Source organism: Primulina eburnea, chromosome 5 (genome assembly GCF_022965805.1).
Source record: "Primulina eburnea isolate SZY01 chromosome 5, ASM2296580v1, whole genome shotgun sequence".
NCBI lineage: Eukaryota > Viridiplantae > Streptophyta > Magnoliopsida > Lamiales > Gesneriaceae > Primulina > Primulina eburnea.
In genome coordinates, this window is record NC_133105.1 from 7,347,288 (window position 1) to 7,372,224 (window position 24,937).

Here is a 24,937-nt window from a genome sequence, read left to right on the forward strand (position 1 = left end):
TTTTTTTTTATTGTATTTGTTACAACATACGTCAGCACTATATCGACGATGTATTGATCACATTAGTGTCATGTCTTAAAAATGACTGAAACTGAAAAGAAAGATAACAAACTAAAACTGAAATTTGACGATATAGATAATGAAAATTTCAAATAATCAAATTAACGAACAAAAATACAAATTTTTCTTTCTTCATTTCGTACCATTATTACATTATTCAAATTGTTCAGCATTTTCATTACATTATTATGTAAAGATTAGATGAAACCAGTGAAACTGTTGGCCAGCGAACAGTAAAAATATAGGTTTTGTTTTTAGTAGTTTAGGTAAAAAAAATGTAAAATAATAATGTATTTTTAGTTCGGTATATTTTGTTTCAATATCATTTTATTACTCTAAGTTGTCAAATTTATATCGTGATTTGATATGATATCTATATTATTTTTTCAATTTTGATCGTTTTTCCGAAGTGACTCTGATATGACACCTACGAGGCTAACACGTGGCTTCCACATTATGCTAATGTTTGCCGTGTAATATCAATATTTATAATGAAAAAAGACAAAAAATGTCAAAGACCAAAATTACAATTGTCCATAATGTAAAATTAATAATAAACAGCAATATCATAAGTACTCAAAAACAAATTTATCCAATTGTGCAATGTAGTCGCTTGTTGGTGTGTATGCACTTTTTTTAGCCGTTATTTCGCACATAAAAACTTAAATGAGACAATTTTATATATCAATTTTATGAGACAGATTTTCAACCTTACACGACTCATGAAACAATATTGTTTTTTATGTTAAAAATATTACTTTTAATTGCAAATATTAGTCAAGTCTATTTATCTTGTATATATAAATATGTGATACTAAAAAAAAAACTACTATATTTCACACTGTCTACTGAACTATATGTTCGGTAGTGAGCCGACAGTTAAAACAACTAGATTTCGTATATTTCAAATTCCCAATTAATCAAGACACGTGTTTTACGTATATACGTGATTGTTTATGACAATGTTTCATTGTAATTTTTAATCTCCCGATTTTCCAAAATAAAAAAATACCATTATTTCAAATTATAGGCTATGCTTATTCAATCAAGAAATTATTAGATTATATTCAAATTTTTGACCGATAAGATGTTCGCAATATATATTTTTTAGCATATCTTTTACGAGACGATTTCACGTATATTTGCTCATGTTTATAATAATAAATAATATTTTTGACACTAAAATTAATATTTTTTTATGGATGATCCAAATAAGAAATCCGTATAATAAAATTGATTCGTGAAATCGTTTCATAAAGGTTTTTATGTATATTTAAATATCTCTTTTTTAATAAAATAAATGAAAACCACGTAGAATTAATTTAAATATAAAAAACAAATAAAAAGAATGATTTATATGATGTCATTCTAAAGAAGATTGAACAAAGTCAATGTTAAATGATCTAACTAGATCGGCACAAATCCTGACTAGGCGAAATCCCATCTCTAACCTCTATCTTCGCCCATGAAATTACCAAAGCACCCCTTCCGGTTAACATAAACCAATGTCAACCGGACATTCCCTTCCCCGGTGACCGTCCCTCATCACCCCCGTCGCCTATAAATACCCCTCGAAACCTTTCTGCAGAGTGCAATTTCTCACCCCTCTCTCTCTCTCTTGCCCTTTTTCCCCTCTAAGCTGTCTCTATCGATCCGTCTATAGATACAGAATAATACCAAATCGCAATTAAATTTTATAATTTCTGTTTTGTTTTTGCCTTAAAAAAACTGTTTCTCTCTCCAGATTCATTCGGTATCCCTTTTGAGGTAAAACTCTCTCTCCTCTTCTCATGGCGGAAATTTTTATTTAATTAATTGGTTTGGATTGGGAGGAGCGTTAATTGGTGACAGTTTACTGTGGAATTAGATCGAAAGAAAATTCGTTGTGTGATGCATTTGAGACTATTGAGATTGGCTGATCTTTTGCTGGGACTTGTTTCGATCCGACCCGGATTTCTGGATTATACGTCTAATGTTGTTCTATTGACTGATTTGGAGTTAATTATTTGTTAACGCTATTGCCGATTAAGACGTGTATCGAATTATTGTAACCCGAGGGTGTTTTCCTTCGAGTTATGGTATTTGGGGGGACGACGATTCTTTTGGAAGTTGGTGGTTTATGGTTTGTGTTGTTTTGTGATTTAATCTGATTATGGGGCGGGGGACTAGGGTTTGCCAGCACGGCCTTTGTGTGCTAGGGATTACAAGTTTTGATTTTAGCGTAAAGGTGAAATAACTGATTAGCTTTCTATTTCTGTTACTTTGCGTATTGCCTTGTCCAAAGAAAGAAATGGGTTTGCGACCCCGAGTGAGCTAATTGTCTGCGGCTGGGTTGTTGACTGGGGGTGAAGTTGTCACTTCTGACTACGTAATTTTGGTACTCGGATTCACTCGTGTTGCTGTCTGGTGTGTCGGTTTGGCATATCACTTTCCAATAGATGCCTCGATGGAATCTGATTTTTCCCCTTCTGAATGATTATCTTCATGACAGATGGCAATATCAATTTCTGGAACTTAAATCGAAATCTTAAACATCAAAAGAACATAAGTAGCAATTAAAATTTTATCTTTCTGAAATTACTAAATTTTTTTGATACATGAAATTGTTAAGAGTTATTGAGTAGTAACTAATAGAGTCCTTTTTTATTAGCGTGATGGCCAAGGACAGCTACTCGTTTTTCATGGTGACAGAGCCTTATCCATGTTTTTTCCTCAAATGGTTTAATAGATTGCAATATTTTGAGAAGACGTGCTGGAGCTAATTTTAATATTTATTTGAGTCGATTGACCATTCTCTTAATCAATTACCAATGCTCTAAAGTTAATATGTTTATGTTTCTTATGTACGGTGTTAACACTTATTCTATTTTATGGGCAGAACCTTCATTTTATGATTGTTTGTGTTTTGAAGAACAATCATACTTTATATCTTCCGATGCTGTTTGGCAGTTGATACCCCTTGTGGGATAGTATGTAATAAATATGATTATATTTTTGGTTCTTATATGTGTTTCCCAATTTCAATGCAGAACTTTCCTGTAGTTTTAGTTTCAACATAGCTGGGATCTGAAGATTTATGCCGGTTGTGATTGGCATGTTATATCCATTTTCTTCTAAAACTTATCACGTAATAATTAGCGCCAGAATTGGTGGTCATATCTATTTGCTTGTGTGCTCCTGATGTGAAATGGGCTCCAAAGGAAGACTTTTATTTGATCTTAATGAACCCCCTACCGATGATGATGATGGGAATAATGATGCTGTTTTCTTCTTCCAGCCTCAAAGGGCTATTCCTTCTTCAAGTACTGCTACATCTGACTTGTTTTCTGTCTCAGCTACTTCCCAAGGGATAGTAAATAACCATGCCTTCTCCCATGCATCTTCTGTATCTGGTTTTCAACCATTTGTCCGGCATCAGATTGTGAAAGGCAGCAATCACTCTGTTGAAGAAAGGAGGTCTGAGAACACAACCTACAATTTTGCACCGTTGCCTGAACCATGTAATGGACAAGATGTGAATGCTGTTCTAAACCTGCAATCAGGTTCTGCAGAAGCACAAGCTGAAAAGGAAGAGGGGGAATGGTCCGATGCAGAGGGTGCTGTTTGTACTGACAGAAATTTTTTTACCCCTGAGGAATCAAGTATTGGTAGTTGTAAACATTTTCAGGAGAAAGGTATGCCTGAGATAAATGGAAGTAACGAACTGGTGGGTGAGGGAAACATGTCTCTTAATTCTCGTGATGCTAAGAATGAAAATATCATTTCTTCAGTTGGATTGGATCATGAAACAAATAACAAAAGAAGCAATGTACATATGGATGCTCAGGAAGGTTCTGCTTTAGAGGCAAAACAAAGAGAAATTAAAGGAGTTGAGGCAAATCATGCCTCGAGGTTTGCAAATAATCATGGAAAGCGTCCTAAGCTTGATCAACAAAAGGAAGCGATGCTAGGAAAGAAGCGTAGCAGACAAACCATGTTCCTCAATCCGGAAGATGTTAAGCAAGTTGGTGCTTTAAAAACTCCCACTCCTAGAAGGCATATTCCTGCACCAACAATAACTCGGACAATAAAAGAAGGTCGTGCCACAATGCCATCTTCTGAACAGGAGGATAAACAGTTTCAGCCTATAAACAGGGACACAAAACAGTTTGATGTATCAAGTGATGGAGGAAACAGTCTGATTGAGTCAAATGACTTAAAAAATGAAGCTAACGGAGAGAATAATTCTGTGCCTTTAGGACTATCTAGGAGCTCGAATAGTTCAACAGATCTTATCTCCGAGGGACAAATAGCTTCAATTTCTAGACATGGTTCCTGGAAGTCATCCACTAATACAAGGATTGTTAAAAGTTCATTAATCCATGGCAGGAAGCCATCTATAAGTGGGCAGAGTTTTACTGGATCTAAACTGGCAGCTAAAAAATTACCCTCCAAGAAGGTACCTGTTTTAAACACCCAGTACCAAGATACTTCAGTGGAACGCCTTTTACGTGAGGTGACAAATGAGAAGTTTTGGCATCATCCAGGTACCAAAGCATCATTCAGGTGTTAATTTACATGTTACTTTATTCTTCATGACACCTGCCTTTAAAATTAGAACAGTTCAGGTATTTGTGGTCGCGTGGTTCATTCCTGAATTATCATTTATCAGTATTGAACCCCACGGACAGGCACTATTATGGATACCTAAGATGTTGGTCACTTAATTTGTTGGGGATAATATGGGTCAAAAGTCATTGTTAATTTTTATAATGAGAATCTGATAGAGTATTTCTTTTTGGGACATAGAATCCTTCATAGAATATAAAGCATTCTGGTTTATTAAAGCTTCCCAAAATGCTTTTTGGATCCAGAAATTTCACGAACACTAATCAATTGATTGTGAATTCTTTCCTTGTACTTGTCGTCACAACGTCTTTGACATATACTGGAATTAAATTATTCTATCTCCAAAATTTTTGAACCAGATACAATATTTTAAAGGTAACGAAGGCCCACCAATCAAAATAGGTGATAGTCTCTTATCTTGTTACATGAATGACTACACATAAGTGATGAAGTTTGTTCGGTTTATAGTGTTATGAACCAAATTTTGGTGTTGTTTGCTCATGACTATGTGTTTCTTTGAAACAGAAGATGAGGAGCTTCAATGTGTTCCTGGTTGTTTTGAATCTGTTGAGGAATATATCAGAGTTTTTGAACCTTTGCTCTTTGAAGAATGTCGGGCACAACTTTACAGTACATGGGAGGAGTCATCAGAAGCAGCAGGAAATCATGTTAGGGTCCTCGTGAAAAGCATTGAAAGAAAAGAAAGGGGTATTGATCTGTTTGTACTTATTTCTGTCTCACTAATTAGTATTTCAGTCATCAATCAGAATGCAGAAGTTTCGCATTCCAGTTGCTCTGATGTGTTGGTTCTTGATCCTAATGGATATCCTATTTAAGTTACAGCAGTGAGCAGTCAGCACTCAGCAGTCTGCTGTTAGCTAGCTGCTACTCTTTTGGCATCCAGAAAATGGTGATACTAGGTTGCTGATTTTCCTTTTCTTGTTGTCTGCTCGGGTTTCTTGTTTTCTAAAAGTGGGGTTCTACACATTTTACTCCAATTGTTCTCCTTTTCATCGGGCCATACATGTTCTGACAAAAGTGATACATATTTTTTTCCATTTTATCTAGTTTCATGCTCAATTTCCCGTTAAATATCCGTACAGAACATATCCCTGATAACATCATTATCGTAATATTTTCAATTTTCTTTATACTTCGCAGGGTGGTTCGATGTGATACTGCATCCGCCGCATGAACACAAATGGGCGTTCAAGGAAGGGGATGTTGCAGTTCTTTCCACCCCTAAACCTGCATCTGGTTTGTGTATGAAGCTATATTTTCTCTTTTAGATCTTATACTCTGTTTATCAACTGGAAAACTTCTTTTTTCAATCTCTGTCTTCTGAAATGCAGTCAATCATAAGAGGAACAGCTCATCAGTACTTGAAGATGAGACAGTTACTGGGCGTGTCTGTGGTACTGTTAGACGACATATGCCAATTGATACCCGTGAGCATACCGGGGCAATCCTTCATTTTTATATTGGGGACTCGTTTGATTTCACTGGGTGAGTCAGTTTTTTAATCGTCGCTTTGAAGTTGACTCAATTCATTTTGTTGCCATTTGTTTCTTGGTTTGTGATGGTCTACTAGATTTGCAAATGATGAATGTGATCCACCATTTATTGAATATTCAACCAAGCACATCACAAGTGCATTCTTAGTTATGAAAAAGCATGAGGTGTTTATTGTAGGCTCCAGGTGCAATGAGGCTCAACCGTTGCTCCAAGAGACATTTCAAGACTCAACCCTTTAATGAGTCGCACACCGTAAACATAAAGTATACCTCTCGGCGCCTTGTTTTAAAAGCATCTCAATGAAGGATTATGCACTTTTAAGTACAATCCATGCAATGATAATTTATATATTCTGTTCTATAAAGAATGGTTGATTCATTGTTATTCAATGACTTGTAAATTGCACATTATATTTCACATGCAATAATTTTTTTTCATACATCTAAATTTAACAATAATATTACTTTGTGCCCTTCACGTCAATGAGCGCACCTTGGTAAGCCTTGAGCCCAAGCGTTGGAGTGTATGTTCTCTCTTCTCTAAGCTTTGGTGCTCTTAATATCAATGAGTGCAATACACCTGTGTTATGATTGGTCAATTGAAGTGTGAACATATCAAAGACAGTTGTTAATCACTGGCCTCATGAGTAGCTTTGATCTGATCGGACCTTATAGGGGATGGTATTCCTGCGTCTATTGGTTATTTGCAGTTTCTTTTCATGAACTGATTATTAATTTTAACACTGATGATTAATATAGCAAAAATGATGATCATATTCTGGGGAAGCTCCAACCAGGGGGTGTCTGGTACCTGACTGTGCTTGGTTCTCTTGCAACCACTCAGAGAGAATATGTTGCACTGCATGCATTTCGCCGTCTTAATCTGCAGGTTTTTATTCATTCCCTTTATGTGCTTATTATTCGGGTTAGCGGTGATGTTTCAATATTGTTAGCTCAAGTAAAGTATTTTTTCAGATGCAAAATGCGATTCTTCATCCTAGTCCTGACCAGTTTCCGAAGTATGAAGAGCAACCACCTGCCATGCCTGAATGCTTTACTCCGAATTTTGTAGATTACCTACGCAAAAACTTTAATGGACCCCAGTTAGCGGCAATTCAATGGGCTGCGATGCATACAGCTGCTGGTACATCCAATGGTACGGCAAAGAGGCAGGATCCATGGCCTTTTACTTTAGTCCAGGGACCTCCTGGGACTGGTAAGACTCATACAGTCTGGGGCATGCTTAATGTGATCCATCTTGTTCAGTATCAGCATTACTATGCTGCATTGTTAAAGAAACTGTCACCTGAAAGCTATAAGCAAATCAATGAGAACAGCTCGGATAGTGTTGCTGTTGGATCCATTGATGAAGTTCTTCAAAGCATGGATCAGAATCTGTTTCGAATTCTTCCAAAACTATGCCCGAAACCTAGGATGCTTGTGTGTGCTCCTTCAAATGCTGCAACTGATGAACTGCTTTCGCGTGTTCTTGATCGTGGTTTTATTGACGGTGAAATGAAAATCTACCGCCCGATGTGGCTCGAGTTGGGGTGGATTCCCAGACTAGGGCTGCCCAGGCAGTTTCTGTAGAGCGCAGAACTGAACAACTATTGCTGAAGAGCCGTGATGAAGTTTATGGATGGATGCACAATTTGAGGGTTCGTGAAACTCAGTTATCTCAGCAGATAACCTGCCTCCAAAGGGAACTTAATGCTGCTGCAGTCACCGGTCGCGCACAAGGGTCTGTTGGTGTTGACCCTGATGTTCTCGTGGCCCGAGACCAAAATCGAGACACTTTACTTCAAAACCTTGCTGCAGTAGTAGAGAACAGAGACAAAATATTGGTCGAGATGTCTCGGCTGGTCATTTTGGAAGGAAGGTTTCGTCCTGGTTACAACTTTAACTTGGAGGAAGCTCGTGCTAATCTGGAGGCAAGTTTTGCGAATGAGGCAGAGATCGTTTTTACTACTGTTTCAAGCAGTGGACGCAAGTTATTCTCTCGTCTTACTCATGGCTTTGACATGGTTGTGATTGATGAAGCAGCACAGGCTGGTGAAATAGCAGTTCTACCTCCGCTATCTCTTGGTGCAGCTCGCTGCGTGCTTGTGGGGGATCCTCAACAGCTTCCCGCTACTGTCATCAGTAAGGCTGCCGGAACATTGTTATACAGTAGGAGCCTGTTTGAGAGGTTCCAGCTAGCTGGGTGCCCAACAATGTTGCTATCTGTGCAGTATAGGATGCATCAGCAAATTAGGGATTTTCCTTCTAGGTATTTCTATCAAGGGCGTCTTACAGACAGTGATAGTGTTGTAAATCTTCCAGAGGAGTTGTATCACAAGGATATTTTATTGAGGCCTTTTGTCTTTTATGATATCTCTCATGGCCGTGAATCTCATCGTGGCGGTTCTGTGTCGTATCAGAATTCACAAGAAGCACGGTTCTGCGTTTGTCTGTATGAGCACCTTCAGAAAACTCTAAAAACCTCAGGGGTTGGTAAAGTATCTGTTGGCATAATCACTCCGTACAAGCTGCAGTTAAAATGTCTTCAACGGGAGTTCAAGGATATAATGAATTCAGAGGAAGGAAAAGACATTTATATCAATACAGTGGATGCTTTCCAAGGCCAAGAACGTGACGTCATTATAATTTCTTGTGTTCGAGCATCCAGTCATGGTGTTGGGTTTGTTGCAGATATTCGTAGAATGAATGTTGCTCTTACTCGAGCAAGAAGAGCTCTTTGGGTATGATTTTAACTCACATTTTTATTGGCCTACAGACACAAATGAACTGTTTTGAAGCGAAATTGTTTATTTTTTATCTTGTAATTATGACAGGTAATGGGAAATGCTAATGCGCTGTTGCAGTCTGAAGATTGGGCTGCATTGATATCTGATGCCAGAAAAAGAAATTGTTACTTAGATATGGATTCTTTGCCTAAAGATTTCTTTCCACCCGACTCGAGTACTTACGGCTCATTCCCTTCCAAGATACCTAGTGCTAGAGGCTTGAGGTCCTGACAGAGGTATAGATCACATGATCATCTGGAGTCAACTTCTGGCATGCCATCAGAAGATTATGAGAAGTCGAATATTTCTTCAATTACCAGGAATGGGGGGTTATCATCGGCTCTTGAAGCCAGGAGCTGAGAATTCATTCAATGATTTCGATCAATCCAGTGATAGAACTCAAGATGCTTGGCAACGAGGATTACAAAAGAAGCAAAATACTGCCGGTGTCTTGGGAAGGCGAGACTTGTAGCAACTGTCATGATGCAATGCTCCGTTTGGATTGCAGGGCTCTGATATTACCATGGAAGCTCTTACAATATGCTCCTCGCTTTCAAGGACACTCAAAAAGCATCATTCTTGACTTCACGACTTGATGTTCAACTGGTGACAAGAAGGTGTCCCGGCGAGTTCAACAACACCAGGAATGGAAGCCACTTCGAATAATGGACTCAAATTCTTCCCCAACAATTCCATTGTGGTAAGACGGTGATAGACTCCAAATGCCTCAAGATGTTGCCATTCTTGGGCCAGTTGTGCCATATCGTCATTGGAGATAGTGGTAAGGTTTATTTTTAACTCTCGTACTACAAGTTCTAGGTTTCTAGTCAACTTTGCAAGAATCTCTATAGGTTCATAAGTTGGAATCTCAACTACGCCATGATTCTTAACTAAAAATCAGTTTCTTGAGGTGGGTTGCAGCTTGGGAAGTTGTGATTTTCCTTGTCCGATGATTTTCGGCACTCTGTATTGCTTTCCACGGCGATTTGAAGAAAAGGGCACATTCTCTCCTGGGGCAATACATTCCCATGGTAACCAACTGGTGGAACGGGTAAGCGAGATTTGGAACTTTGTGATCCTTTTGTTAAAAATATCCCCCGAAGCGCAGGAGGGAAGAATAGCTGTTACTCATTTAATGAGGAAAGAAGGTCGATATCTCGGTGGTTGATAGTTATGTTTACTTACAAATTTTGAATCTTTAATAATATGATGATAGATCTCAAAGTACTTTGGTCTAGATAGATGTACAGAACTTAGTGCTAAAAGAATTCTGGCAGATATGTATGTAAGATTTTTGGCAGAGAAAGTAACAGATCTTTATTTATTTTTAATTATACTCGTAGAATTTGCACAGATACCTCTGTAGTTTATATCCGATTGTTCCTATCATTCTAACGAGTTTAATTTGCTTTGATTTTAAACCACAATAATTGTAAAGCCTTTTATGCTAGGGTGGACTACGAATTCAACTTGGCGCTACCGAATCACACACAAAACTTACTATTCTAAATAATTGTTGCTAAATTAAATTTCATTATCTCGAACAAGTCTACGTAGTGTCTCTTATGTTCTTGCACTATCAAATACGTGGAACTCTCGGTACATCCCATCCCTCGGAAGCAGTTGGGGTATCTTGTTTTTCGGTGGATTTTGTCCTGAAACTGGGCAAATCAAGTTACTGGTCCAGTAATATAATACAAGGGATGACGGAAATGGATTGTACTCTCTTCCCAAAATGCATCTCTCTTATATCGTCAACAAAATAAGAACTTAATTCTAAATTTTAAGTGAAAATAATTCAGATATCCTTGCACTTTAATACATAATAAATAGTATATCACATATACTTGCATACGTGCCGTGATCCTATTTTCTGCTTAAAAACTCGAGTTTGATTTGGATCGACCATAATTAAACACGACCAAATCCAAAAAATCAACCCTGGAAACAGATTTATCGATATCACAGGGATACACCCAACCGATTCCTCATAATATCAGACTAATTCCTTGGTTAAATCTTCACACATTATAGCCTCAAAGCTCCGGTACTCCTCAAGACAACAAAAACCATCCCCTTCTAAAATCAAACATATTTCAAGAAAATAAAGCTGGATATCTTGATCCTGTTAGATAAGTATGATTGAATGAACATTGGAAGTGTACCAAGTCTTGTCTCACATTGGAAAATGTGCTAAGAAAAGACTTCCTTATTAACTCTATGTTTGAGCTATGAGTTTGGGTCCCAAGGGGCACCATAAGTTTTTGGAAAGAGAGAGGACGCTGACAGGCTGGATCTCGGAAAAACACACGTGCACGCGCCCGGCCCGGCCCGATGCTTTGTCCGAACCAATGTGGTGCTTCTGTTCGAACAGTGCGTCTCGTGTGAATGTCCTTTGGCGTTGCACCGAGTCCCTTTGCATAAAACCATGCGTCCTCTGCCTTGAAGGGTGTGTCCCATGACTTATCGCAAAAAGCTTCGGCATATCATATCTTTGTTCGCTAACGTCCGGAACTTGTAGTGCTGCATTTTTTGGATTAGAGTTGTATCTTGAGGATGATTCCCGTTTCGTATAGCACGTGAATACGAGCAAATTCGTCTTGCGGAAAAATAATTTTCCTTGCCCCAACTCGTACTGTTCTATCTTCCAAAGATCATCGAGAGACATATATATTACAGATCCTCGCATGCATGTTGGCCTCATTGTCCATCACCGATGCGAGCAGAGCTATCCAGTACTGCGGTGGCTCTCGCCCTACCTCTAGATTGCTCCACCTTGGTCATGGACAACATGATAAGCTGCATGCAATTTCTCAGCAAAACGGGGACCGAATCGAGCCGGAGCTTTTGTTCGGGTTTGAAGATTGTGATGAAAGCAAATTCTGACCGTCTATGTTATGCCATTATGAGTGCTCCCAACGGCTAGCATGGGGCTCGATTTAACATGAGCAAGGCGGCGGCGTTGCTTTCTGATTGTGGCATCAACAATGCTCCTCCCGTTAGTGATAAGTGCATTTTATGCACTTATATTAGTCCTATATTTCATATAGATTGTTGGTCTTTTTTGGGCAGAATTATGTGTTCCGTGTTGTTTTTGGTGTGATTGCAGGAATCTAGGTGCGGATACAATATGTGCGTGAAAACGAGCTAAAATGGCGCCTAGGAGAAGAAGTGTGAGCGATAGTCCGAAGGGTGGAATGCAGAAAGCTTCGCGCACATGCGCGACTTATTCACGCGCACATGCGCGTGATTTACAGAAAGTTCCGCGCATATGCGCCGCTAATGGCGCGCACATGCGCGAGATACAGCAGGCAACAACCCGAGGGCAGCGCGCATATGCGCCGTTCATGGCGCGCATATGCGCGCAAGAAGAAGGCCAGCACCAACAGCACCCGCGCACATGCGCCACCAAATGTCGCGCACATGCGCGACCCATCCAGAGAGAAGCGCGCATATGCGCCGCTCATAGCGCGCATATGCGCGTGGCGCGATGTCCGAATTTAAAATAGGTTTTCGCACGGACTAAAGGGGCATTCAGAAATATTGGAGCACAGCCGTCACCAGGAGAAAAAAAAGCGAGAGCACGGACGACGGAGCGCGAAGAACGGAGATTGAAGACGCTTCATCCGGACACGGAGACGCACTTCCATCTCTCGCCAACACGTTCTTTATTCGGTTTCTTACTTTTACGTTTTTTATGATTACAAACAGGTTTTGTTGTGATCTACTTTTGAGTATGAACTAAATTTTATTTTCTAGAGATTGACGTAGTCGAAGTCGAACCTTTGTTATCGACGTTTTGATATTGCATTGAATTATTTCATCGTGTTTGTTTGTGATTTCCGGTATTAAATGCTTTTGGATTACTGGCCATAATTTGAATGATAAAACAATTGAGATCTAACACTCGAGAGAGGTGATCGAAATTAGGACAAGGGAAATCGCATCGTCAGATATTTATAGCGTGCAAAAGACGTATAACTTTGGCGAAACCATAATAGAACCTTGTGTGCATTTATTACTTGTTGCATGATTTTGAATAGACATATTAAAATCGGTAATAGGTAATACATTTCTATTTAGCACTCGACAGAGGGAATAGGAAATATTGTGAGTTCTTGGTTAATAAATATGGTGCAATTTAATTTAATGTTAGTCATGATTAATTTAGCATAGGGGAGACTCGACGAAATCATATCTCTAGATTTATTTACCCATTGAAATTCGACTGTGTGCTAGAATTTTAGGAGTTGTTATTTTATTTGAATTGCTTAAAAACCAATTATTCGATTTGTCTAAATAAAGTTAAGCTATGTCAATTATGGTACTTAATATTCGATTTTAAATAATTACTCTTCGTAGGAACGATATCTGTACTCAACCCAGTACTAAAACTTGACACCGTATACTTGCGGTAGTGAAAACACGCAACAAGTTTTTGGCGCCGTTGCCGGGGAGTAAACTATTTAAATGCATATTGATATCATTACTAAGTAGTATTGATTTTAATTTAGACTTTATTTTATTTTGTTTTCTTCATTTTGTTAATCTATAGTCTTTTTGTTTTGCAGTGCATGCGAAAATATCAAAATCCCGACTTGCTAATTTTTGATCCGGAGATCGAAAGAACTGCCAGGAGATTAAGGAAAGCGAGGAGAGACGAAATTAAAGCAATGGCTGAAAACAGAGACAACCAGAATGAGCCCCCTAGAGAGGTACCAATCCGAGAACATTTCCGTCCTATCATCAACGCTCACTACTCTGGAATAGCTCGCGGAACCATTGCTGCTAACAACTTCGAGCTAAAGCCCGCACTCATTAACATGGTTCAACAGAACCAATTTGGAGGAGCAGCCACTGCAGATCCCCATCTTCACCTCAGGACTTTTCTGGAGATCACGGATACGGTAAAAATGAATGGTGTTTCTGACGAACTTATTCGATTGCGCCTGTTTCCATTTTCTCTTAGGGATCACGCAAGGAGTTGGCTCCAATCTCTACCACTGGGAAGTGTTACCACTTGGGCGGATTTGGTTACGAAGTTCTTGTCAAAATATTTTCCTCCTGCTAAATCTGCTCAGCTGAAAATAAATATCACCAACTTCAGGCAGAGAGAATTTGAGGTATTATATGAGGCGTGGGAGCGATACAAAGAGTTACTCAGGAAGTGTCCGAATCATGGATATGCAGATTGGGTACAAATCGAGCTATTTTACAATGGTTTGGATGGGCCGACTAGAGGGAATGTGGATGCTGCCGCCGGAGGTACTATTTTTTCTAAAACACCTGATGAGGCCTATGATTTGCTTGAACAGATGACCATCAACAGTTATCAGTGGCCGAGTGAAAGATCTGGAGCAAAGAAACCTGCTGGAGTGTATGCCGTAGACCCGATTACATCACTTACTGCACAGGTTTCGGCATTGACTACACAAATTGCAGCGATGAACAAAGCAAGCCAAGCTACGTCTGAAGTAGCACTGGTGACTGCTGAGGAAGAGCCAGTTATGGAGGAAGCTCAGTACATCAACAACCGTGGCTTTGGAGGTTATCGAGGTAATCCTCCCCCTAATACTTATCATCCAGGTTTGAGGAATCACGAGAATTTCTCTTATGCGAACAACAAGAACGTGTTGAATCCTCCACCGGGGTTCAATACACAGAAAGGGGAAGGAAAGCCATCTTTTGAAGATCTAGTGGGCACATTTGTGACTGAGTCTGGGAAGAGGATGGCGAGAACTGAGTCTCGTCTTGATAACATGGAGACACACATGGGCAATATGGGTGCCACGATGAAGTCCTTGGAGACACAGATAGGGCAACTAGCCAATGCTTTGAAAGATCAGAATCGAGGGCAGTTTCCCAGCAACACCGAGGTGAATCCTAGGGAGCAGTGCAAAGCTGTCACATTGAGAAGTGGTAAGGAAATTGGCATCCAAGAGCCGACGGAAGAGAGTGTAGAGATTCTTGTTGAGGAAGATGATGAAAAGAGTGCAAGTGTTAGAGAAGAGAAAGTAGAGGAACCTGAGAAAGTACTTAAACAGCAGCCTTTACCGAAGGTAAATCTTCCATATCCACAGAGGTTCAAGAAGAAAGGGTTGGATGATCAGTTTGCGAAGTTTCTAGAAATTTTCAAGAAAATACACATCAACATCCCATTCGCCGATGCATTGGAGCAAATGCCCAATTATGCTAAGTTCATCAAAGATGTGATGTCCAAAAAGAGGAGGATCCAAGAATTTGAAACTGTAAAGCTGACCGAAGAGTGTAGTGCAATACTCCAAAGGAAACTACCCCAGAAACTCAAAGATCCAGGGAGTTTTACTATTCCTTGTGTTATTGGTGGTTCTAGAGTAAATAGAGCTTTATGTGATTTAGGTGCTAGTATAAATTTAATGCCTTTTTCTATTTACAGGACTTTGGAGCTTGGCGAGGTGAAACCTAGCACTATTACTTTACAGTTGGCGGACAGATCACTTACCTACCCACGAGGGATAGTAGAGGATGTGCTGGTAAAGGTAGACAAATTCATATTTCCTGCTGATTTTGTCATATTAGATATGGAAGAAGACCAGGAGACTCCGCTTATCTTTGGAAGGCCATTCCTAGCTACCGGGAAGGCATTGATTGATGTGCACAAAGGCGAGCTCACCTTGAGAGTAGGTGGAGAAGAAGTTGTTTTCAACATCTACAACACCATCAAGGGACCAAATGAGGTAAGTACTTGTAAGAGTATTGATATAATTGATTCATGTGTATCTCATGTTGGTGCAGGTAAGTTGACAAAAGACTCTTTGGAGAGATGCTTGTTGGAATCAGCTTCTACACTAGATGAAGATGATTGGGATGTGCAAGAGGAGTTACTTGCTCTCAATACACTACCTAAGGAAAAGAGTGATGCCCAACTGGAGGAGTTACTTGAGGATGCAAGTAGAGAGGTACCAAAAGCATCCCCTGTATTGAAGGATTTACCGAGTCACTTGTGCTATGCTTTCCTAGACGAGGGTTCGTCACATCCGGTAATTATATCTTCTGCTCTTACTAGTAATGAGAAAGATAGATTGTTGAGGGTGTTGAGAGAATTTAAATCTGCTTTGGGTTGGACAATTGCTGATATAAAGGGGATTAGCCCTACTGTTTGTATGCATAAAATCTTGATGCAGGAGTCCTATTCCCCATATGTTGATCATCAGAGGAGGCTTAATCCAGCCGTGAAAGAGGTTGTGAGGGCTGAGGTATTAAAATTGTTAAATGCTGGTGTTATTTATGCTATATCTGACAGTTCTTGGGTTTCACCAGTACAAGTAGTGCCTAAAAAGGGAGGTATAACTGTAGTGAGAAATGAGAATAATGAATTGATTTCAACTCGTCCAGTGACTGGTTGGCGAGTGTGTATCGACTACAGAAAATTGAATGATGCGACTAGGAAAGATCACTTCCCCCTCCCCTTTATTGATCAGATGCTTGATAGAGTAGGTGGTTATCATTATTATTGCTTTCTAGATGGTTATTCAGGTTACAATCAGATTGTGATAGCACCGGAGGATCAGGAGAAGACTACCTTCACTTGTCCCTACGGTACTTTTGCCTTCAGGAGAATGCCATTTGGTCTTTGCAATGCACCTGCTACTTTTCAGAGGTGTATGATGGCCATATTTTCTGATATGATTGAGGAGATAATGGAGGTTTTCATGGATGATATATCTGTCTTTGGTTCATCATTTGATCACTGTTTGCAGAATTTAACCCTTGTTTTGCAGAGATGTCAGGAGAAGAATTTAGTGTTGAATTGGGAGAAATGTCACTTCATGGTGCAAGAAGGTATTGTGCTTGGGCACAAAATTTCAGCGAGAGGAATGGAGGTGGACAGAGCCAAAGTTGTGGCAATTGAAAACCTCCCACCACCAAAGAATGTGAAGGGGATCAGAAGTTTCTTGGGACATGCCGGGTTCTATCGTCGTTTTATTAAAGATTTCTCTAAAATCACTAGACCTTTATGTAATTTGTTAGAGAAAGATTCTACATTTATTTTTGACGATGATTGTTTGCAGGCGTTTAACAAAATCAAGACAGCTCTGATTTCTGCACCTATCATGATAGTGCCTGACTGGAAGGAGCCCTTTGAGCTCATGTGCGATGCGAGCGACTATGCTGTGGGAGCAGTATTGGGACAAAGGCGAGACAAGATGTTCAAGACCATCTACTATGCTAGTCGTACACTCAATGCGGCCCAACAGAATTACACAACTACTGAGAAAGAAATGCTAGCAGTGGTGTTTGCATTCGACAAGTTCAGAACATATCTCATTGGCACCAAGGTAACTGTTTTTACTGACCATGCAGCTCTTCGTTACCTCTTTGCAAAGAAGGATGCCAAGCCTAGGTTGATACGATGGACACTCCTACTTCAAGAATTTGACTTTGAGGTCAAGGACAAGAAAGGTTGTGAGAACCAGGTGGCTGATCACCTGTCACGACTAGAGCTGGAAGAAAGAGCTGAAGGTGGAGCTATCAACGAGTCGTTCCCAGATGAACAACTTTTCAAGGTGAGTGTTACACATCCGTGGTTTGCAGATATAGCTAATTTCCTTGCTGCAGGAGAATTACCTTCAGATTTAACGTATCATCAAAAGAAGAAATTTCTTCATGATGCCAAGTTTTATCTGTGGGACGATCCGTTCTTGTTCAAGAGATGCGCTGATCAGATAATTAGACGATGTGTAGCAGAGGAAGAAGCGGGTATGATTCTAGAGCAGTGTCATTCCTCACCCTATGGTGGACACTTTGGAGCATCTAGAACAGCAGCTAAGGTATTACAGTCAGGTTTCTATTGGCCTAATTTATTTAAAGACAGTTATACTTTAGTCAAGTCATGTGATAAATGTCAAAGAGTTGGCAATATTTCTAGACGACATGAATTACCACTAACAAATATTTTGGAGGTGGAACTTTTTGATGTCTGGGGTATTGATTTTATGGGTCCATTCCCATCTTCTTTTGGTCAATCTTACATCTTACTTGCTGTTGATTATGTGTCAAAGTGGGTGGAAGCAATCGCCACCAGTACTAATGACGCTCGAGTTGTTGTTAAGTTTGTTCACAGGAACATCTTCACAAGATTTGGAACGCCTAGGGCCATTATCAGTGATGAAGGTACGCATTTCTGTAATAAAATTTTTAACTCACTATTGGCCAAGTATGATGTGAAGCACAGGGTGACACTGGCATATCACCCGCAAGCCAATGGGCAAGCAGAGATATCCAACCGGGAGATCAAACAAATCTTAGAAAAGACAGTGAAGACAAACCGGAAGGATTGGGCGATCAAGCTAGATGATGCATTATGGGCATACAGGACTGCATACAAGACACCTATCGGGATGTCTCCGTATAGGTTGGTCTTTGGAAAAGCTTGTCATCTCCCTGTGGAACTGGAGCACAAAGCATATTGGGCGGTGAAAAAGCTAAATTTTGATAAGCAAGCATCGGGCGAACAGCGACTGCTGCAGCTGAATGAAATGGAGGAGTTTAGGAATGACGCATACGAAAATGCCAAGATATACAAGGAAAATACAAAGAGATGGCATGACAAGCAAATTCTTCGCCGACTTTTTGAACCAGGGCAACAGGTGTTACTATTCAATTCTCGACTGAAGCTGTTTCCTGGTAAGTTAAAATCACGATGGTCTGGACCGTTCACAGTGGAAGCAGTGTACCCATACGGGGCAATTGAGCTAAAATGCAAAAATGGTGAGAAATTCAAAGTCAATGGTCAGAGGGTCAAGCACTACTTTGGAAATGAAGTGAGGCACATGGACAACATCCCACTGGGAGAACCAAAGTAGACTGAAGAAAGTCAGGCTGATGACGTTAAACCAAGCGCTGTGTGGGAGGCAACCCACATTTATTTATTTTTGCATTCCTTTTATTTAATTTTTATTTCGATTCCTTAGTTTATTAATTTTAATTTTCTTGATTCAAATATTGAGTTGCATTGTGCTATTTTTGCAGGTACTTCAAAAAAAAAAAAAAAAAAAAAAAAAAAAAGGGATCGAAAATTTATGAACAGGAGCATGGCGCACATGCGCGATTTATTTTCGCGCAAATGCGCGCAGCAGGCAGGGAGTTTGGCGCATATGCGCCACTCCGAGCGCGCTCATGCGCGAATTTTCCAGAAACTTGGGCGCATATGCGCCATTAATGAGCGCGCACAAGCGCGAATTTTCCAGCAAGGTCAGCGCATATGCGCCACATCATAGCGCGCACATGCGCGCAATCTCCAGAGACGACAGCGCATATGCGCCATTTCTAGCGCGCACATGCGCGCGACACAGCTGTTAAAAAAAAAAAAAAAAGGGGGATCGCGATCTATTATTATCAGCAAATTCAACAGACTCCCCCCTCTCACCAAAAGCACTGAACCCTCGCCGCCCCTCCTTCGTCTCACGCCGTCGCTACCCTGCCACCACGCCGCCGCCGCGCCTCCTTCAAACGACGCCGCCGCCGCCAACCACCACAGCAAGTTTTTCACCAACACTCCGATTTTTGGTAATTTTCTTGTGAAATCAAGGGCTTATTTCGAAATTATTCTCTACTCTTGAGATTTGTTGAAGTTGGTGTCAATCTAATGAGGAATTTGTGATATTGTGAAGTGGGTTCGTCGAATTGAGATAAATCTTCTGTGATTGAATATACGTTGTATTGTTTATTGGATTAATTAGTGTGGTGAAAGCATATTATTCAAATATTGGGGTGTCATTACCGGAATTTTGGTCTCTCTGTGTTTGGGGTGATTGTGTGATTGTGATAGTTGTTTATTGAGTTGATGGCACCAAAGAAGAAATCAAAGAAGGATGCTTCGTCCTCTTCGAGCTTTGATTCGCACAAATTTTGGAGTGAAGAAGCTCAACAGGTGTACGAGAACTCGAAGACTCGGTCGATTATCCCAGAGAGGGGATTTAATTTATCGACGTTACGTGGTTTTATTGAGCGAGAATTGGAAAGAAGACAGTGGGTTGGATTTGCTCAACCGCCTTTTGACGCTGTGATCTCTGTCGTGAGAGAGTTTTATGCCAATCTGCGGGTACGGCATGATGATTCAAAGGTACGCGTGCGAGGTAAATTGGTATCGTTTGATTCTCAGACGATAAATTCGATATATCAGATGCCAAGCCTCGAGGAGGATGAGTACAGTGCGTTCTTAGACGAGGGGGTCGATTATGCAGAGGTTATTCGGACTGTGTGTCACGCAGGCGCCGTATGGAAAATGAGCGCGAATGGTCCAATCTCACTGAAGAAATCTGAGATGACTCCTAATGCAAGTGCGTGGACGTCATTCGTGTTGGCTCGAGTTCTCCCTTCCTCACATTACCACGATGTAACCAAAGACAAAGTGGCGCTTGTCTTTGCGATTTTGATGGGCAAAACCGTAAACTTGGGAAGAATAATACACGGATCGATCATGAGAGCCGGCACAGGATTAGCCACGGTCGCCCTCCCGTGCCCTCACATTGTTACCGACCTATGCAGACATGCCGGAGTTGCTTGGTCGCCCGATGAGCAAGTGCTCAAACCGAAGGCTCCCATCGTTGCACCTAATATGCCTCCCGTTGACTCAGATGACGAGGACTTGCCACTAGCACCGCTTCAACCACTGCCACCACCACCTGAGGGAGGCCGACAGCGCAGGAGAGACACATTGAGACGACTAGAGCTTGAGATGCAGGATCAGAGGAGATTACTGGTTGAGCAGCGACAGGTGCTGGATTCGCTCCAGTACCGCACAGACTATGCCATGGGCTTTATGATGGACTTCACGTCCGTTCTTGCTCAGCGGTTCCCGCCTTTAGGTCCAGATGATCCCATGTTTCCCCAGACTCCTGTTTGGCCACCACCGTATCCACCACCACAGTATCCAGGACCTCCACCGCAGGCCCCACCCCAGCACATGGATGAGGACAATGATGATGATGACGGCGGGCACTGACGCTCGTCGTGTGAGGTACACTTGTCCCGTTTTTTTCTTGATTATACATTGAGGACAATGCATGTTTTAAGTTTAGGGGGGTGATTTGATTATTTGATTTGAGATGAGTCGATCTGAGTTGATTTTCTTGAATTTCTGCTTTAATTTTTAGTTTTGATGTTCATTTATTTATTTTATGTTAAAAAAAAAAAAAAAAAAAAAAACAAACGAACAAAAATATCATTTATTTATTTTCATTACATGTTAGAATTGTTAGGACTAGTCATGGATACGCTATTGTGAGGCCGATGATGAAAATAAAATCGAGAGTCTGAAGCATGAATGTATTCATATTACTTGGGAGTCACATCTTATTGCACTGCCATGTTTGTTGATATTGTTGGTGCTCAGAGACTATTTGCGTGCCTGTGATGCCAATTAAACAAGAGAAGTTTGATTTTAGTAACCCTTACATGACATTAACTGACACTTTTGCGACCACAGAAATGATCTAGGCATTCTTTCGCAATATCTTTGGGGCCTTTATTCTTTGCTCATTGTCAATTGCTAGCCCATCGAGCTTCGAATGACTTTTTGAGATGCTTAACTTTTCTTTGTGCACCTATATCATACATCCTTTTGATTGAAAATTGCATGTGACTGGTTTGTATGAGTTGACTAATGAATTGACGGAATCTAGAACTTGTTTGGACACTTTTCGAGGCGAAATACGGATGATATGTGACATAGGAATGATTTAGGCGATCTTTGGAACCGTTCAAGCCTTCGAGCCTACCTAACGAACATTCAATATCCCTAGTGTCCCATTTTGAGCTTGCTAAAAATCAAGTGGCGTGTGTCAATGACACACAGTTAGCCCCCACTTGTATTTATTCTACATCCCAAAACAACTACCTAATGAGCTTATACACTTATTATCCTACCTAAATTTTGAGAGAAATACGTTCATTGGTGTTGGAATGATTTAAACACTCCTTGAAAAGAAAAAGAGAAAAATTGAATGTACAGAAAGGAGTTCAAAAAAAAAAAAAAAAAAAAAACGATGAAAAGAATGAATCAAAAGTGGTGAGAAAGAAATCATTTGAGAAATGATGGATATGAATGAAAAGAAAACAATAAATGGGTGGTGACTGAAAAGAAAATGAAAATGAGTGAAAGTGATGAAGTCAAATATTTCTCTCAAATTTTGATCCCCATACCTTTATTGTAGCCATGAGCCGTAGCCTAACGTTACAAGCCTACAAGACCTATTAACCTTGTCACATTTATCCAATATATTAGTGGAGAAAAGTTGTTCAAATCAAGCTTATGGATACCTGATAAACATGGTTAATAAGTATAGACCTTAATCATTTGCATGTAAGCATCTCATTGTGTGACTTTAGCTTTGGTATACTTGTGATGAATATCTTTTGAGCCAAACAATCACCAATCAAGTCCTTTGTGATTTGTGTAAGTAAATGTGTGTTTTAATGAAGTGTAAGTTGCACCGAACTGAGGACTTCTTAAGTTTATGAGGCGATTTGGCATTGTGAATCTATTTGAGCATTCGATGAGGTAGATAAACATTGACACACCACACACGCACGTGACTCTCAAGTAAATATGAATCACATAAAAAAATAAATGAATCTGAGGCCATTGTCAATTTTTGCATATCTATGACTATAGTTGTCAGTGTTTATTTCTTGCTTGAGTCTGCAGTCTTACTTTTTAGTTTTATTTTTGCTCGGGACTAGCAAAAGTTTAAGTTTAGGGGGATTTGATAAGTGCATTTTATGCACTTATATTAGTCCTATATTTCATATAGATTGTTGGTCTTTTTTGGGCAGAATTATGTGTTCCGTGTTGTTTTTGGTGTGATTGCAGGAATCTAGGTGCGGATACAATATGTGCGTGAAAACGAGCTAAAATGGCGCCTAGGAGAAGAAGTGTGAGCGATAGTCCGAAGGGTGGAATGCAGAAAGCTTCGCGCACATGCGCGACTTATTCACGCGCACATGCGCGTGATTTACAGAAAGTTCCGCGCATATGCGCCGCTAATGGCGCGCACATGCGCGAGATACAGCAGGCAACAACCCGAGGGCAGCGCGCATATGCGCCGTTCATGGCGCGCATATGCGCGCAAGAAGAAGGCCAGCACCAACAGCACCCGCGCACATGCGCCACCAAATGTCGCGCACATGCGCGACCCATCCAGAGAGAAGCGCGCATATGCGCCGCTCATAGCGCGCATATGCGCGTGGCGCGATGTCCGAATTTAAAATAGGTTTTCGCACGGACTAAAGGGGCATTCAGAAATATTGGAGCACAGCCGTCACCAGGAGAAAAAAAAGCGAGAGCACGGACGACGGAGCGCGAAGAACGGAGATTGAAGACGCTTCATCCGGACACGGAGACGCACTTCCATCTCTCGCCAACACGTTCTTTATTCGGTTTCTTACTTTTACGTTTTTTATGATTACAAACAGGTTTTGTTGTGATCTACTTTTGAGTATGAACTAAATTTTATTTTCTAGAGATTGACGTAGTCGAAGTCGAACCTTTGTTATCGACGTTTTGATATTGCATTGAATTATTTCATCGTGTTTGTTTGTGATTTCCGGTATTAAATGCTTTTGGATTACTGGCCATAATTTGAATGATAAAACAATTGAGATCTAACACTCGAGAGAGGTGATCGAAATTAGGACAAGGGAAATCGCATCGTCAGATATTTATAGCGTGCAAAAGACGTATAACTTTGGCGAAACCATAATAGAACCTTGTGTGCATTTATTACTTGTTGCATGATTTTGAATAGACATATTAAAATCGGTAATAGGTAATACATTTCTATTTAGCACTCGACAGAGGGAATAGGAAATATTGTGAGTTCTTGGTTAATAAATATGGTGCAATTTAATTTAATGTTAGTCATGATTAATTTAGCATAGGGGAGACTCGACGAAATCATATCTCTAGATTTATTTACCCATTGAAATTCGACTGTGTGCTAGAATTTTAGGAGTTGTTATTTTATTTGAATTGCTTAAAAACCAATTATTCGATTTGTCTAAATAAAGTTAAGCTATGTCAATTATGGTACTTAATATTCGATTTTAAATAATTACTCTTCGTAGGAACGATATCTGTACTCAACCCAGTACTAAAACTTGACACCGTATACTTGCGGTAGTGAAAACACGCAACAGTTAGCAACTTCACGGTTGCGTTATTTACACTCGAAAAATGTCTCTTATAAATTGAATGTTTTGGCTTTTGTCCAAATCATTGTGGAAGACAAGCCAAAAGCGCCCCGAAGTGTGTCATATGTATCATAATTCATGCACTGACACATTTTGGTAGAATGAGTATAAATATTTACTCATATATTCAAATGACAGGAGGCCAATTGGAGATGAAATCCAAGACATAGAGATACAACTTTCATGTTGACCAATTTTCCAAATTATGAAAGGAAGATGTTCGGTTTTAGGAGATATTGACGAGGCTGTGTGCAGAACGCACCCGAGCGGTCGAATTCTACCGTCCTAGCTCCCTTGTACCGAAATTTTTGGTATTTCAACATAATGGTCCGCGCTTGAGCGGTAACACTATTTTGAGTCAGCAACATGATTTTGTGATGGAAATGGATAAGTATCGAGTCTTCAACCATTTTTCATTGTTCTACCATCAAATCTCAAGAAGAAAACAAGGGTTTGTCAAGTTCTTCCCTCAAGAAACCCTCCATCTTTTCTTCTTTCTAAAATTGAAGGTATAATTAAACTCTCAACCACAAGAGCATCCTAAGGTTGTAAGTATCCACATATGAAATGCTGGTTTCCATATGTAGATGACCATATAGAGTAACTGTAGTAGCCCGAATTCCAAATTGGGTAATTAACGGAGTAATGGTGATTAAGAAGGTTTAATGTGTAATTTTGACCGAGTCATGATCGGACGGACCGAAGATGGTTCGGAAGCACCGAAGAGTTCGGAAG

At 40.1% G+C, this 24,937-nt stretch overlaps 1 pseudogene; it reads left to right on the forward strand.

Annotated features, from left to right (window-relative positions):
* The first annotated feature begins 1,672 nt into the window (after positions 1-1,672).
* LOC140832816 (probable helicase MAGATAMA 3) lies at positions 1,673-10,321 on the forward strand (annotated as a pseudogene).
* The last annotated feature ends 14,616 nt before the right edge of the window (positions 10,322-24,937 follow it).